Here is a 15887-nt window from a genome sequence, read left to right as displayed (position 1 = left end):
TTTTTTGCTATTGAGCTGCATGAGCTGTTTATAAATTTTGGAGATTAATCCTTTGTCAGTTGCTTCATTTGCAAATATTTTCTCCCATTCTGAGGGTTGTCTTTTGGTCTTCTTTATGGTTTCCTTTGCTGTGCAAAAGCTTTGAAGTTTCATTAGGTCCAATTTGTTTCTCTTTGTTTTTATTTCCATTTCTCTAGGAGGTGGGTCCAAAAGGATCTTGCTGTGATTTATGTCATAGAGTGTTCTACCTATGTTTTCCTCTAAGAGTTTGATAGTTTCTGGCCTTACATTTAAGTCTTTAATCCATTTTGAGCTTATTTTTGTGTATGGTGCTAGGGAATGATCTAATCTCAAACTTTTACATGTCCCTGTCCAGTTTTCCCAGCACCACTTATTGAAGAGGCTGTCCTTTCTCCACTGTACATTCCTGGCTCCTTTATCAAAGATAAGTTGGCCATATGTGCGTGGGTTTATCTCTGGGCTTTCTATCCTGATCCACTGATCTATCTTTCTGTTTTTATGCCAGTACCAGACTGTCTTAATTACTGTAGCTTTGTAGTATAGTCTGAAGTCAGGGAGCCTGATTCCTCCAGCTCCGTTTTTCATTCTCAAGATTGCTTTAGCTATTCGGGGCCTTTTGTTTTTCCAAACAAATTTTGAAATTTTTTGTTCTAGTTCTGTGAAAAATGCCATTGGTAGTTTGATAGGGATTGCATTGAATCTGTAGATTGCTTTGGGTAGTAGAGTCATTTTCACAATATTGATTCTTCCAATCCAGGAGCATGGTATATCTCTCCATCTATTTGTATCCTCTTTAATTTCTTTCATCAGTGTCTTATAGTTTTCTGCATACAGGTCTTTTGTCTCCTTAGGTAGGTTTATTCCTAGATATTTTATTCTTTTTGTTGCGATGGTAAATGGGAGTGTTTTCTTGATTTCATTTTCAGATTTTTCATCATTAGTGTACAGGAATGCCAGAGATTTCTGTACATTAATTTTATATCCTGCTACTTTACCAAATTCATTGATTAGCTCTAGTAGTTTTTCGGTAGCATCTTTAGGATTCTCTATGTATAGTATCATGTCATCTGCAAACAGTGATAGCTTTACTTCTTCTTTTCCAATTTGGATTCCTTTTATTTCCTTTTCTTCTCTGATTGCTGTGGCTAAAACTTCCAAAACTATGTTGAATAAGAGTGGTGAGAGTGGGCAGCCTTGTCTTGTTCCTGATCTTAGTGGAAATGGTTTCAGTTTTTCACCATTGAGGACAATGTTGGCTGTGGGTTTGTCATATATGGCCTTTATTATGTTGAGGAAAGATCCCTCTATGCCTACTTTCTGCAGGGTTTTTATCATAAATGGGTGTTGAATTTTGTCGAAAGCTTTCTCTGCATCTATTGAGATGATCATATGGTTTTTCTCCTTCAACTTGTTAATATGGTGTATTACATTGATTGATTTGCGTATATTGAAGAATCCTTGCATTCCTGGGATAAACCCCACTTGATCATGGTGTATGATCCTTTTAATGTGCTGTTGGATTCTGCTTGCTAGTATTTTGTTGAGGATTTTGGCATCTATGTTCATCAGTGATATTGGCCTGTAGTTTTCTTTCTTTGTGACATCCTTGCCTGGTTTTGGTATCAAGGTGATGTCGGCCTCGTAGAATGAGTTTGGGAGTGTTCCTCCCTCTGCTATATTTTGGAAGAGTTTGAGAAGGATAGGTGTTAGCTCTTCTCTAAATGTTTGATAGAATTCACCTGTGAAGCCATCTGGTCCTGGGCTTTTGTTTGATGGAAGATTTTTAATCACAGTTTCGATTTCAGTGCTTGTGATTGGTCTATTCATATTTTCTATTTCTTCCTGAGTCAGTCTTGGCAGGTTGTGCATTTCTAAGAATGTGTCCATTTCTTCCAGGTTGTCCATTTTATTGGAATAGAGTTGCTTATAGTAATCTCTCATAATCTTTTGTATTTCTGCAGTGTCAGTTGTTACTTCTCCTTTTTCATTTCTAATTCTATTGATTTGAGTCTTCTCCCTTTTTTTCTTGATGAGTCTGGCTAATGGTTTGTCAATTTTGTTTATCTTCTCAAAGGACCAGCTTTTAGTTTGGTTGATCTTTGCTATCATTTCCTTCATTTCTTTTTCATTTATTTCTGATCTGATCTTTATGATTTCTTTCCTTCTGCTAGCTTTGGGGTTTTTTGTTCTTCTTTCTCTAATTGCTTTAGGTGCAGGGTCAGGTTGTTTACTCGAAATGCTTCCTGTTTCTTAAGGTGGGATTGTATTGCTATAAACTTCCCCCTTAGAACTGCTTTTGCTGCGTCCCATAGGTTTTGGGTCGTCGTGTCTCCATTGTCATTTGTTTCTAGGTATTTTTTAATTTCCTCTTTGATTTCTTCAGTGATCACTTCGTTATTGAGTAGTGTATTGTTTAGCCTCCATGTGTTTGTATTTTTTACACATCTTTTCCTGTAATTGATGTCTAGTCTCATAGCATTGTGGTCGGAGACGATACTTGATACAATTTCAATTTTCTTAAAATTACCGAGGCTTGATTTGTGACCCAAGATATGATCTATCCTGGAGAATGTTCCATGAGCACTTGAGAAAAATGTGTATTCTGTTGTTTTTGGATGGAATGTCCTATAAATATCAACTAAGTCCATCTCGTTTAATGTATCATTTAAAGCTTGTGTTTCCTTATTTATTTTCATTTTGGATGATCTGTCCATTGGTGAAAGTGGGGTGTTAAAGTCCCCTACTATGATTGTGTTACTGTCGATTTCCCCTTTTATGGCTGTTAGTATTTGCCTTATGTATTGAGGTGCTCCTATGTTGTGTGCATAAATATTTACAATTGTTATATCTTCTTCTTGGATCGATCCCTTGATCATTATGTAGTGTCCTTCCTTGTCTCTTCTAATAGTCTTTATTTTAAAGTCTATTTTGTCTGATATAAGAATTGCTACTCCAGCTTTCTTTTGATTTCCATTTGCATGGAATATCTTTTTCCATCCCTTTACTTTCGATCTGTATGTGTCTCTAGGTCTGAAGTGTGTCTCTTGTAGACAGCATATATATGGGTCTTGTTTTTGTATCCATTCAGCCACTCTGTGTCTTTTGGTGGGAGCATTTAGTCCATTTACATTTAAGGTAATTATTGATATGTATGTTCCTATTCCCATTTCCTTAATTGCTTTGGGTTCGTTATTGTAGGTATATTCCTTCTGTTGTGTTTCTTGCCTAGAGAAGTTCCTTTAGCATTTGTTGTAAAGCTGGTTTGGTGGTGCTGAACTCTCTCAGCTTTTGCTTGTCTGTAAAGGTTTTAATTTCTCCATCAAATCTGAATGAGATCCTTGCTGGGTAGAGTAATCTAGGTTGCAGGTTTCTCTCCTTCATCACTTTAATTATGTCCTGCCACTCCCTTCTGGCTTGTAGGGTTTCTGCTGAGAGATCTGCTGTTAACCTGATGGGGATTCCCTTGTGTGTTATTTGTTGTTTTTGCCTTGCTGCTTTTAATATGATTTCTTTGTGTTTAATTTTTGACAGTTTGATTAATATGTGTCTTGGGTATTTCTCCTTGGATTTATTCTGTATGGGACTCTCTGTGCCTCCTGGACTTGATTAACTATTTCCTTTCCCATATTGGGGAAGTTTTCAACTATAATCTCTTCAAATATTTTCTCAGTCCCTTTCTTTTTCTCTTCTTCTTCTGGAACCCCTATAATTCGAATGTTGGTGCGTTTTATGTTGTCCCAGAGGTCTCTGAGACTGTCCTCTGTTCTTTTCATTCTTTTTTCTTTATTTTGCTCTGCATCAGTTATTTCCACTATTTTATCTTCCACCTCACTTATCCGTTCTTCTGCCTCAGTTATTCTGCTATTGATCCCATCTAGAGTATTTTTCATTTCATTTATTGTGTTTTTAATCGATGCTTGATTCATCTTTAGTTCTTCTAGGTCCTTGTTAACTGTTTCTTGCATGTTGTCTATTCTATTTCCAAGATTATGGATCTTGGAAATAGAATCTTGGATCAGCTTTACTATCATTATTCTGAATTCTTTTTCAGGTAGACTGCCTATTACCTCTTCATTTGTTAGGTCTGGTAGGTGTTTATCTTGCTCCATCACCTGCTGTGTGTTTTTCTGCCTTCTCATTTTGCTTATGTTACTGTGTTTGGGGTCTCCTTTTTGCCGGCTGCAGATTCGTAGTTCCCGTTGTTTTTGGTGTCTGACCCCAGTGGCTAAGGTTGTTTCAGTAGGTTGTGTAGGCTTCCTGGTGGGGGGGACTAATTCCTGTGCTCTGGTGGTTGAGGCTCGATCTTGTCTTTCTGGTGGAGAGGTCCACGTCTGGTGTTGTGTTTTGGTGTGCCTATGGCCTTATTATGTTTTTAGGTAGCCTCTCTGCTAATGGGTGGGGTTGTGTTCCTGCCTTGCTAGTTGCTTGGCATAGGGTGACCCGCACTGTAGCTTGCTGGTCGTTGACTGAAGCTGGGTGCTGGTGTTGGGATGATCTCTGGGAGATTTTCGCTGCTTGATATTATGTGGAGCTGGGAGGTCTCTTGTGGACCCGTGTCCTGAAGTTGGCTCTCCCACTTCAGAGGCACAGCACTGGCTCCTGGCTGCAGCACCAAGAGCCTTTCATCCACCCGGCTCAGAATAACAGGGAGAAAAAGTAGAAAGAAAGAATTAGTAGAAGAAAGAAAGAGAGAGGGAAAGAAAGGAAGAAGGGAAGAAAGGAAGGAAGGAAGGAAGGAAGAAAGAAAGGAGGGAGGGAGGGAGGAAGGATGGAAAGAAAGAAGGAAAGAAAGGAGGGAGGGAGGGAGGAAGGAAAGGAAGAAAGACAGGAGGGAGGGAGGAAGGAAAGAAAAAGAAAGTGGAAAGAAGAAGGGTGGGAGGGAGGAAAGAAAAAGAAAGAAGGAAAGGAGGAGCGGAGGGAGGGAGGGAGGAAGGGAGAGTAGGAAAAAAAGAAAGAGCAGGTAAAGTAAAATAGAATAAAGTATGAAATGTAGTAGCGTTATTAAAATTAGAAAGTAATTATTGAAAGAAAAAAAAAACCGGACCTATAGAACCCTGGGACATATGGTGGAAGCAAAGCTATACAGAGAGAATCTTACACAGAAGATTACACATACACATTCACAAAAAGAGAGCAGGGGGAAAAATCAAAAATCTTGCTCTCCAAGTCCACCTCCTCAATTTGGGATAATTCGTTGTAAAAAGAGGAAAAGGGCGAGAAGTCTGAAATCTTGCTCTCTAAGTCCACCTCCTTAATTTGGAATAATTCGTTGTAAAAAGAGGAAAAGGGGGGAAAGTCTTAAATCTTGTCCTCAAAGTCCACTTCCTCAATTTGGGATGATTCGCTGTCCATTCATGCACTCCACAGACGCAGGGCACATCAAATGGACCGTGGAGCTTTAATCCGCTGCCTCCGAGGCTGCACAGAGAGATTTCCCTGCCTCTGCTCTCACAGCTCCCGGGTCTCAGCCTTGGACCTGGCCCCGCCTCTACGCGTAGGTCGCCGGAGGGCGTCCGTTCTTCGCTCAGACAGGACGGGTTTAAAGGAGCCGCTGATTCGGGGGCTCTGGCTCACTCAGGCAGAGGGGAGGGAGGGGCGCGCAGTGTGGGGCGGGCCTGCGGCGGCAGAGGCCGGCGTGACGTTGCAGCAGCCCGTGGCGCTCCGTGCGCTTTCCCGGGAAAGCCGTCCCCGGGTCTCGGGGACCCCGGCAGTGGCGGGGTGCACAGGACCCCCGGAAGGCGGGGCGGACAGTGACCCGCGCTCGCACACAGGCCCCGCGGCGGCGGCGGGCCGCGGCGGGCGGCGGTGGCGGCGGGCGGCGGCGGGGGCGGCCCACGCCCGTCTCCGAGGTCCGTGCCTTACCCGCGGCTCGTGCCTGTCTCCGGCGCTTCCCCAAGCAGCCCTCTTAATGCCCTCTCCTCGCGCACCAGGAAACAAAAGGGAAAAAAGTCTCTTGCCTCTTCAGCAGCTCCAGACCCTTTCCCCGGACTCCCTCCGGACTAGCCGTGGTGCACTAACCCCTTCAGGCTCTCTTCCTGCCGCCAGCCCCAGTCCTCTCCCTGCGCTCCGACTGAAAGCCGATACCCGAGCCTCAGCTCCCAGCCCCGCCCGCCATGGCGGCCGAGCAGACAAGCCTCTCGGGCTGGTGTGTGCCTGAGGGCACCGTTCCTCTGTGCCAGAATCTCTCCGCTTTGCCCTCCGCACCCCTGTTGCTGTGCTCTCCTCCGCTACTCCGAAGCTTTCCCCCTCCGCCACCTGCAGTCTCCGCCCGCGAAGGGGCTTGTAGTGTGTAGAAACCTTCCCCCCTTCACGGCTCCCTCCCACTGGTGCAGGTCCCGTCCCTATCCTATTGTCTCTGTTTATTCTTTTTTTCTTTTGCCCTACCCAGGTATGTGGGGAGCTTCTTGCCTTTTGGGGGGTCTGAGGTCTTCTGTCAGCGTTCAGTAGGTGTTCTGTAGGAGTTGTTCCACGTGTAGATGAATTTCTGATGTATCTGTGGGGAGGAAGGTGATCTCCGCGTCTTACTCTTCCGCCATCTTCCTCCGGGGCCTGATTGACTTTTGTTTGGGACTTTTAAGCATGTTTGTAAAGTGAACAGCCTTGGAGAATAGAGATAGTGTTTCTCTCTGGAGTGAAAGGCAGGCAAGCTTACTTTCCAGTATGATGAAGATAATGTCTCCCTCCAGAGCAGAGGGAAGGCATTTTAAGATTTGGGTTCCCTAAGCTCAGGGTTCCTCCCTTGTAATGCACCCTACTGCCTGTGCAGGTATCTGGCTGGATCCATTTGTATTTTTCCCATGAGATTTGGACCTGACACAAATACGCTGATATTCATGCTGCTTGCTGCACCATGGATAAAACAGCCTTGACTCTGATCCAAGAGTCTCACATCTTGCACCAACATCTGTGAAATTGTGGCAGGCTAACTTGTTAACCTGCAAATAAGGTAAAATCTCACAGTTCTTGATGATAACTATAGAAATAGCATTTGGCAAAATTCAAAATTCATTCATGACAAAAATTTTTGGCAAACTGGGAATCAAAGTGTATATATTAAATACCTGCAGTAAGTATACTAATGGTGAGATTTTAGAACTATTTCTGTTTAGGCTGAGATCAAGACAAAGAATTCTGTTATTGTTACTTCTATATATTTAGCTTGTACTGGAGATCTTAGACAATGAAGTAAGACAAGACAAAGCAATTAAGGGTAAAAGGATTAAAAAGAAAAATATAGAACTGAGATTAAAGAGAAAAAATTCAAGGGACTCTATAGACAGACTAATGAAATGAGTAAGAATGTTTTGTAAGTGACCCAGGCTTATGAGCACACTTAGGTTAATATGTCTATATTTCCTGCTAAACTCAGGACAAGGATCATATCTTGCTCATTTGAGTACACCCAGTACCTAATACAGTATCTGGCACATAGTAGATGCTTATTAAATTGTTAAATAAAGTATTGGATGCATACTATATATGGGACTATGTATTCCTGTATTTTCAGTTTATAGATGAGGAGACTGAGACTCAGACATAGTCTGTTACAAGTAGAGGAGATTCAGATATTTTGAATCCAAGTCCATCCTTTCCATATACCTATGTATTACCTTTGATGCTAACATGATAGCTTAGTTTGTAAATTAAAGAGGCTAATATATATATAATTATATTTCATATAATCACAGCACTGATCTGACTTAAAATAAGAACTTTGCTTAGGAAAAAGCCTTCTTGGGCTTTCTCCTTCCCTTACATCTCTATTTAGACAACATATTTTAGTAGGCTAAAGTATTTTCCTTTTTGTTTAATGTTGAAGAGTGTCATTAACTAGGCATGGTGCCTGGTTCATCCGTGGAGGATACTTAATATGTTGAGTGAATTCTGGTATCAGCATATTCTTGCCCAAATCATCCCAAGTAATTAGTTTCATGGAATGTTGCCTGGTTGGCATATTCTTACCCCTATCCACTCATTCCTAGCACTTCCAAGAATGCTTGTCACACAGATAGGTACAATTAGGATAAGATAACATTAATATAATAGTTGATATATTCAATTAACAAACCTCTCTGCATCCATGCCTCTGCATTTCTGATCTTGCGAATATCTGTCAGTCAACTAGATGGTTAAAGATAACAAAAGTGATTCCATGCAGACTTCCTGACCTGCCTGGACTATATCAATGGGCTCATCTGCTTCTGGTTAGGTTTGGCCCATGTCCCTCCTCCTCCCACCCCTACCCCAGCAGGAGATCAAGGCAGTCCATGCTCCATCCCTCTGCTGTTCAGTACAAAAGCCACTAACCACCTATGGTTATTGAGCACTTGAAATGTGGCAAGTCCAAATGTGGCAGGTATAAAATACACACTGGATTTTGAAGACTTGTGAAAGCAAAGAATATAAAATACCACATTAATAATATTTCTATTGATTAAATGTTGAAGTGACATATTAGATTAAATAAAATGTATTGTTGAAATTTATTTCACTTGTCTGATTTTAAAAGATGTGATACTAGGGTGCTTCCCTGGTGGCGCAGTGGTTGAGAGTCCACCTGCCGATGCAGGGGACACGGATTCGTGCCCCGGTCCGGGAGGATCCCACATGCCGCGGAGCGGCTAGGCCCGTGAGCCATGGCCGCTGAGGCTGCGCTCCACAATGGGAGAGGCCACAACAGTGAGACGCCCACGTACCGCCAAAAAAAAAAAAAAAGAAAAAAGATGGGATACTAGGAAAATACTAGGTGACATGTGTGCATCTCATTCTCTTTCTGTGGAGCAGCACTGGTCTGTGCAGTTCTTCCTCCTCTTGGCAGTCTCATTCTCCCCGATCCCTTCAGGCCCAGGTGTGGGGACAGCTCTCCTGCCGCTGGTCCTGGGTTTCTGCATTATCCCTGGTGGTCCTCCCATACCCTACCCACTGTACAAATTTTGATATGAATACTTCTGTAAATAATTCTTCCTGGAAATTTTCCTAGTATTGCATTTCCTACTGGGACCCTGACTGATGCAATGACTATCTGACATAGGCTGGTAGATGATCAAGTTAACTGTGACCTCCACCTCTGACTGTAGAAGTGGATAAAAGAACATTGTCAATCTACTCTCATCTGACTTAAAACAACTGTAAGTGGTTATAGCATGAAAGCACTTTTATTATTGTTGTTAACAATGTTATATATATATGTATATATATATATATATGTATATATATATATATATATATATATATATATATATATATATATATATATATATATAATTTGTGTTCCAACAAAACTTTATAAAAACAGGTGGCGGGCTCATTTAGCCTTTTGGTTGTATATGCTGATCCTTGTTTTACTTTGTAGGGGAGAAAGCTCCCCCTTTTTTGAGAAGAGGGGCAAAGTGGAAGAAAATTAACATTGATTGAATTCATGCTATAAACTAAGCACTGTACTCATGGCTTTTGTGTTCATCTTATCAGTTAATCCCCACAATTTAGTCCCTTTGCTACAGGTCAGAAAACGGAGTTAACAGAAAGCTGAAATAGATGAAAGCTGAAATAGTTACATGGCTGGTGGGAAGCAGAATCCTCTGACTCCAAAGTGCTCTTTTTTCCTCAGCATCACAGTTTCCCTTATTTCCCATCCACATGCCTTCCCTAGAGTCTCCGGTCAAACTTGCTTCTGATTTTATAGTAACAACAATGACAAATAGCAGCTGAGCTTCATTTAGAAATATGTTCTCTCTCTCTTATTCTTCTTTTTAATTGAAGTATAGTTGATTTATAGTTTTTCATTAGTGTCAGGTATACAGTATAGTTATTCATTTATTTTTTTGCAGATTATATTCCATTACATGTTATTACAAGATATTGAATATAATTCCCTGTGCTATACTGTAAATCCTTGTTGCATATCTATTTTATGTATAGTAGCTTGTATCTGTTAATCCCATACTCCTAATTTGTCCCTCCCCTATTCCCTTTCCCCTTTGGTAACTGTAAGTTTGTTTTCTATGTCTGTGAGTCTGTTTCTGTTTTGTATATAGATTCACTTGTATTATTTTTAGATTCCAATATAAGTGATATCATATAGTATTTAACTTTCTCTGTCTGACTTATTTTGCTAAGCATGATATTCTCTAGGTCCGTCCATGTTGCTGCAAATGGCAATATTTCATTCTTTTTATAGCTGAGTAATATTCCATTGTATACATATACCACATCTTCTTAAGCCAGTCATTTGTTAATGAGCACTTAGGTTGTTTCCATGTCTTGGCTATTGTTTTGATAAGTAATGCTGCTGTGAACATTGCAGTGCATGTATCTTTTTGAATTAGTGTTTTTGACTTCTCCAGATATGTATGCAGGAGTGGGATTGCTGAATCAAATAGCTCTATTTTTAGTTTTTAAAGGAACTTCCAAACTGTTCTCCATAGTGGCTGCACCATTTTACATTCCCATCAACAGTGTAAGAGGGTTCCCTTTTCTCCACACCTTCTCCAGCATTTATTATTTGTAGACTTTTTGATGATGGCCATTCTGCCTCGTGTGAGGTGATACCTCATTGTGGTTTTGATTTGCATTTCTCTAATATTTAGCGATGTTGAGCATCTTTTCACATGCCTGTAAGTCATCTGTATGTCTTCTTTGGAAAAATATCTATTTAGGTCTTCTGCCAGTTTTTTGATTGGGTTGTTTGGCTTTTTTGATATTGAGTTGTATGAGCTGTTTGTATATTAACCCCTTGTCAGTGGCATCATTTGAAATATTTTCTCCATTCTGTAGGTTGTCTTTTCATTTTCTTTATGGTTTCCTTTGCCATGCAAAAGCTTTTAAGTTTGGTTACATTCCATAACATTGTTATATTTGTCTCCCTACCCAAACTTCACTTTGATTAGACTTATACCCTCAATAGGAATAAAATTTTGCTGTACAGAAAGCCAACATCTCAAATACCTTTTAAACATTTAAAGCCTCCTTTGTTATTATCTACTCAATTATATACAACACCTTCATAAGGACAAGAGAATGGCTTTGGAGGTTAATATAATAATATCAGTAAGAGTGCTAATAATAACAATAATAATACAAGCACTTCTGCATATATGGCATTTTTCTGCTCAAATTCAGATCATATTGTGTGTGAGTTACAGTAAATAAAAGTATAGTAGAAGCCAATTGACCCAGAAGAGAAAACGATTCTAACTGTGGAGCTACGCTGCTTGCTGGTTGGTGTTCTCTGCTACCTTGCTCTCTGTATCCTGGGTCTCCTTAGCTTTTCCTTTAAGACCTAATAAATAATGTTTTTTAAAAATAAAAATACAGGAGGATAAATAAGATAGGAAGTTAGGGTGAAATTAACTTATTTATCGATTCCTCCCTTCAGCAGCAACAATACCACATATTTTATTGTCTCTTTTGTAGAAGTAAGAGCCATTCATGACTTAGCTTCCGGAAGAAGATTAAAAATCGTGATTCCAGTAGCCTCAATACTTACTTCTTAAAATACTTCTCAATTTATTCTTCTTACAGTATAATTTGCCAGAGATACTTTTTTTCCCCCCCAGGATTACTTTATTTTGTTGCAAGTTGACACAGGAGGAAAAATTCTGGGTATCAAATATCTTGCATTTGTACCGGCTGGTCATTCTCCAGCAGTGTTCTGAGGCCCTCCAGGGTCCTGTAGATTGGCAGAGCGCAGAGCATGCAGGAAGGAGGCCCTTGCCTCTGCTCCCTGATGCCATTTTCTTCAACCGGAGTAGCTCTCATTTCATACCCAAGACCCACACATTTGAAAAAAAAAGGGTAACTTTGCTTTAAAGAAATTAAATTCCCCTCTATGAGGACAGTTCTCCTCTTCCTCCTCCTCCTCTTCATTCCAGTAAGACATCCTCTAGGATTTGGTAGGGCCGGAACAATTTTCTCATATACAAATGAGGACACTTAGATTCAGAATGTTTAAGTGAGATTGTCCGAGGTCACAGAAAAAGACCAAGGAATTGTTGGCTGGACCCAGGTGCAGGTCTCAGATCTCCCATTTGGAGTTCTTGGAGGTTTACTGCAGTGCCTCTACCTCGAGTGACACTGATCAGTGTGAAACTGGGCAGGCCATCAGAAACAGAGTTGAGATGAGGGTGTTTCCAAATGATACCAAAGTGATTGGTCCAACACAAACACAAATCAGGTGCTTAATTGCTTGCGTTGTAAAGTACTGGATAGTCCATGCAGGGCGCCTGCCAGATTAGACCACTCCGTTCTAGAAGGCTCTTGCCCGTTCCAGGACAAACTCCTCTTTTTGGTAGCAGGCATCAGCCACTGACACAATGATAGCTGATTGGGTTAGAGATGGAGGTAGTCTAGCCAGAGAACTCTATGTGGAGCGTTCCCTGCTAGTTTGGGAATGGCTAATTCAATCAGACCCCCTCTCTGTCTTAGACGGTTTGAGGTGGGAGACATATAGCCCGTAGCAGGGAAGTGCACAAAAGTAAAGAAGCAAGAAGAGAGCATGGAGTGGAGAGAGGAGAGTGCAAGAAGTCAGTCCACTGAGTGGGAGAGTTGAGAAGCTGAGTCAGTTTTTGAGTCACTGGCAGTGGTTCCCCAAAAGCCCACAGTGCTCATGTCTCCCCGTCTCTGTGTTCAGTGACAGAATATTAGTAGCTTGAAATTGGCTTCCAAGGGAATTTTTACACAAAAGAAATTGACAAAAGCTTCAGATCAAGGGTCCTCACATAGAACCTGTTGTTAAAACATTTAGCAGTGTACCACTGTGCAGAGCCCCTGAGGAACCAGGGACGGATGCCCCTTGGGAAGGAATGGCTACTGGAGTTCCTGCTGCTCGGTTGCCAGAGCTACTACTGTGTGCTTAGAGGCCTACTGATCTCTGTGAGCTGTGTGGCAAGTGAACTGCTAGCTATGTGGGCCTTATCTTCCTTACTTCAAAGCCCTAATCCTCCATTTATGGGAACCCAAAGATTTCCACTTGTGCAGCCTGAAATTGCTTAACAGTTTTCATGGTGCCAAGCAACTGAGTTAGCTGATATCCACACCTGTGTTGGTTGTTTTGGCATCATCTTCAGCTGGGGCTCCAACCTTTTGTAAACTTAGTATGGATATATTTATATCCTGACCGAGTTAGGAAATTCACATGCTCTCCTTCCTCAAGTATGAAAGCCAGCAGGGCTTTGTTTTTGAACGATTAGTGTTAGCAAGGCCCTTGCTGTGTTTATTTGCAACCTATGAAATAACCTTCAGCATTCTGACATGTTTTCTGGGTTAGCTTCTGGCAATGGTTGCAATAGAAAAGAATGACCAAATCTGTGTTGATAGTGTTGGGGATCTCATTTTTCATTATGAAAGACATGCCCATCGGTCTCAGTCAGTCTGTAGGTCTTCTTTGCAAGGGCTCTTCCTTCCCTCTACTGTTCTTGTTCGTCACTTTAACATGTCGAACTCAACAGCTCTCTTGTTCTGGGATACCTTTCTGATAAAGTGCAATAATCTTTATTCATGCCTTCTCTCTGTCTCTTTAATACATTCCTATTCACCCTTCTCAATAGATGCACACTTAAGTGGTTCTTAATGGTTTTCCATATCTACAAGTTATTGCTCTAGTTAAATGACAAATTCCTGGGTATCAAAGAAACTGCTTTTCTTCTATTTCTTTTGCTCCTTCTTATACTTAATGCCCAATTTTCAGTTATTAAATAATTAGAAGAAAATATTTATAATAACTTTTAGCATTTATTCAGTGCCTCATAGAAGCAAGACGTATCCTGTATTAACACATTAAACCTTATAGCAATTCTTGGGTGTAAATATTAGTCCCGATTTTATAAATGAGGGCATTGAAATTTGGGGTAGTTAAGTAATTGCTTAAAGTCTTATAGTAGATGCAATTGTGTGTGTTACCACTGTTTCAACTTTGGGAGAAGATCCTAGGTTGATTTTCTTTGTTTCTCTTCAAGTAAAGGTGATTTCCCCTCCACACAACCACCATCCCACGTGAAGGGGATAATTAGGATAGGAGTCTGCAGAGTCTTGGGTCCCAAGTGACCTCATTCTCTAGTCAAGTCTCTTTTGTTTCTTTTCTTACTCAGACTGGGGAACACTTTGCCAGTGTTGCCCTTAGTTGGGGGAAGTAGGGCTCCTGCTCTAGGATCTGTGCCTCAGTTGGCCCACCATGCTTTGGGTACCGTCTCCTAAAGCTTATATGTCCCCGTCTGGAGCCTGGGCCCAGGTAGCATCCTCAGTGCCATCTGAGTGGGCACCGCAAGGTTGAACTGGAACCCATGTGGGCCCTGGTTCCATTTACCCGTCTTGGGGCACTCTTTGACCCTCTCTGTCAAAGCCATCAGAAACAGAGTTGAACACGGGTTCAATTAAGGAGCTCTAGGACTCTAACCTATGACATTGCCCCTGTGATTGGGCTGGTCCCAGGAGGGCAGCCTAGTGGGCAGATGGCTCCTGCTGGCTGGTATGGTATTTTTTTTCATAGAATTGCCAGGATGGTGCCAACAGGCTGATTTTTGGGGTGCCTTTCTTGTTAAACACGGGATGAAGAATCTTTACCTACATTTGATTAGATGATAAACAAATACAGAAGTACCTCTTTTCTATCCTTTATTATAAATCTTCATTGATGGATCACTATACCTCACTATAAATTTTGTAATGTATTTTTAAATAAGACTTTTATGTAGGCAGAGCCACCGTAAAACAAGTTGCCTGGAGCTCTGCACACCTTAGGTACAGTCTTGCCCTTTAGGGCAGAATAACCTGGTTCTCCACCCATTCTTTTTTTTTTTTTTTTTTTTGTGTGTGTGCAGTACGCGGGCCTCTCACTGTTGTGGCCTCTCCCATTGCAGAGCACAGTCTCTGGACACGCAGGCTCAGTGGCCATGGCTCACGGACCCAGCCGCTCTGCGGCATGTGGGATCCTCCCGGACCAGGGCACGAACCCGTGTCCCCTGCATCGGCAGGCGGACTCTCAACCACTGTGCCACCAGGGAAGCCCTCTCCACCCATTCTTGATAGAATCTAGTATTTGTGGCTTCCTTTGGCCTTAGCTTTTGAACTCCAAATACTTGGCTTATGCAAAATAAATGCTTTGGCTTTCTAGAATATGGTTTCTGGAGAGGAGGAGATACAGTTAAGAAAAGGAATACTGGCAGCCAAAAAATCTTACAGTGGAATGTGCCATAGTGTCGTATTACAAAGTTCAAACCCGTCTGGTATGATTACAAAGCCTGTGTTCCTTACACTTCACGACATGGATGCAAACTTTATTTAGGGTCTCTGTATATACACATTGTTGGTCACCACACGTCACAGTTAAATTGAGTCCAGTGACGGCATGAGAAGAAATAGCCTATGAAGTCTTACTAGTTAGCTAGAGGATTGCTCAGTTTGTCTATCACTGAGAGTCTGGGCAGAAAGTAGGGACCCAACAGGGCAGTATCACCTCCTGGTTGTATATAAGGGCACAGAATCAGTCAGTCAAGGTTCAATCGCCTGTTCCACCACTGACTTGCAATATAACTGAGCAAATCATGGAACCTCTCTAAACCTCAGTTTCCTTACCTGTGGAAGGAGGATAAGCATGGAATAATACTTCTCTCTCATAGGGTTGAGGTGAAGATCTATTAAGAGAAAGCACTTGTTGAGGCAACTCAACCACTGCTAGAAAATTAAATTATTTTACCTTGTATTTGTCAAAGGAAATTTTGATCGACACGCTGCATTCTTTGTAAGCACAGGTCTAGCTTTTAAGCACCTCCCTTCAGTGGCACATTCATCTTTGCAGCTGGGCGCTTGGCACTGGGAGGTGTGCAGTAGATACTCAGTGTTGCTCCATAAATGCATGAGCAAGTTCCTTGAGA

This window comes from Mesoplodon bidens, assembly GCF_964165515.1.
Source record: "Mesoplodon bidens genome assembly, chromosome: 12".
Taxonomy (NCBI): Eukaryota; Metazoa; Chordata; class Mammalia; order Artiodactyla; family Ziphiidae; genus Mesoplodon; species Mesoplodon bidens.
The sequence above is the reverse complement of the archived record's forward strand: the minus strand, read 5'-3'. Positions refer to the sequence as shown.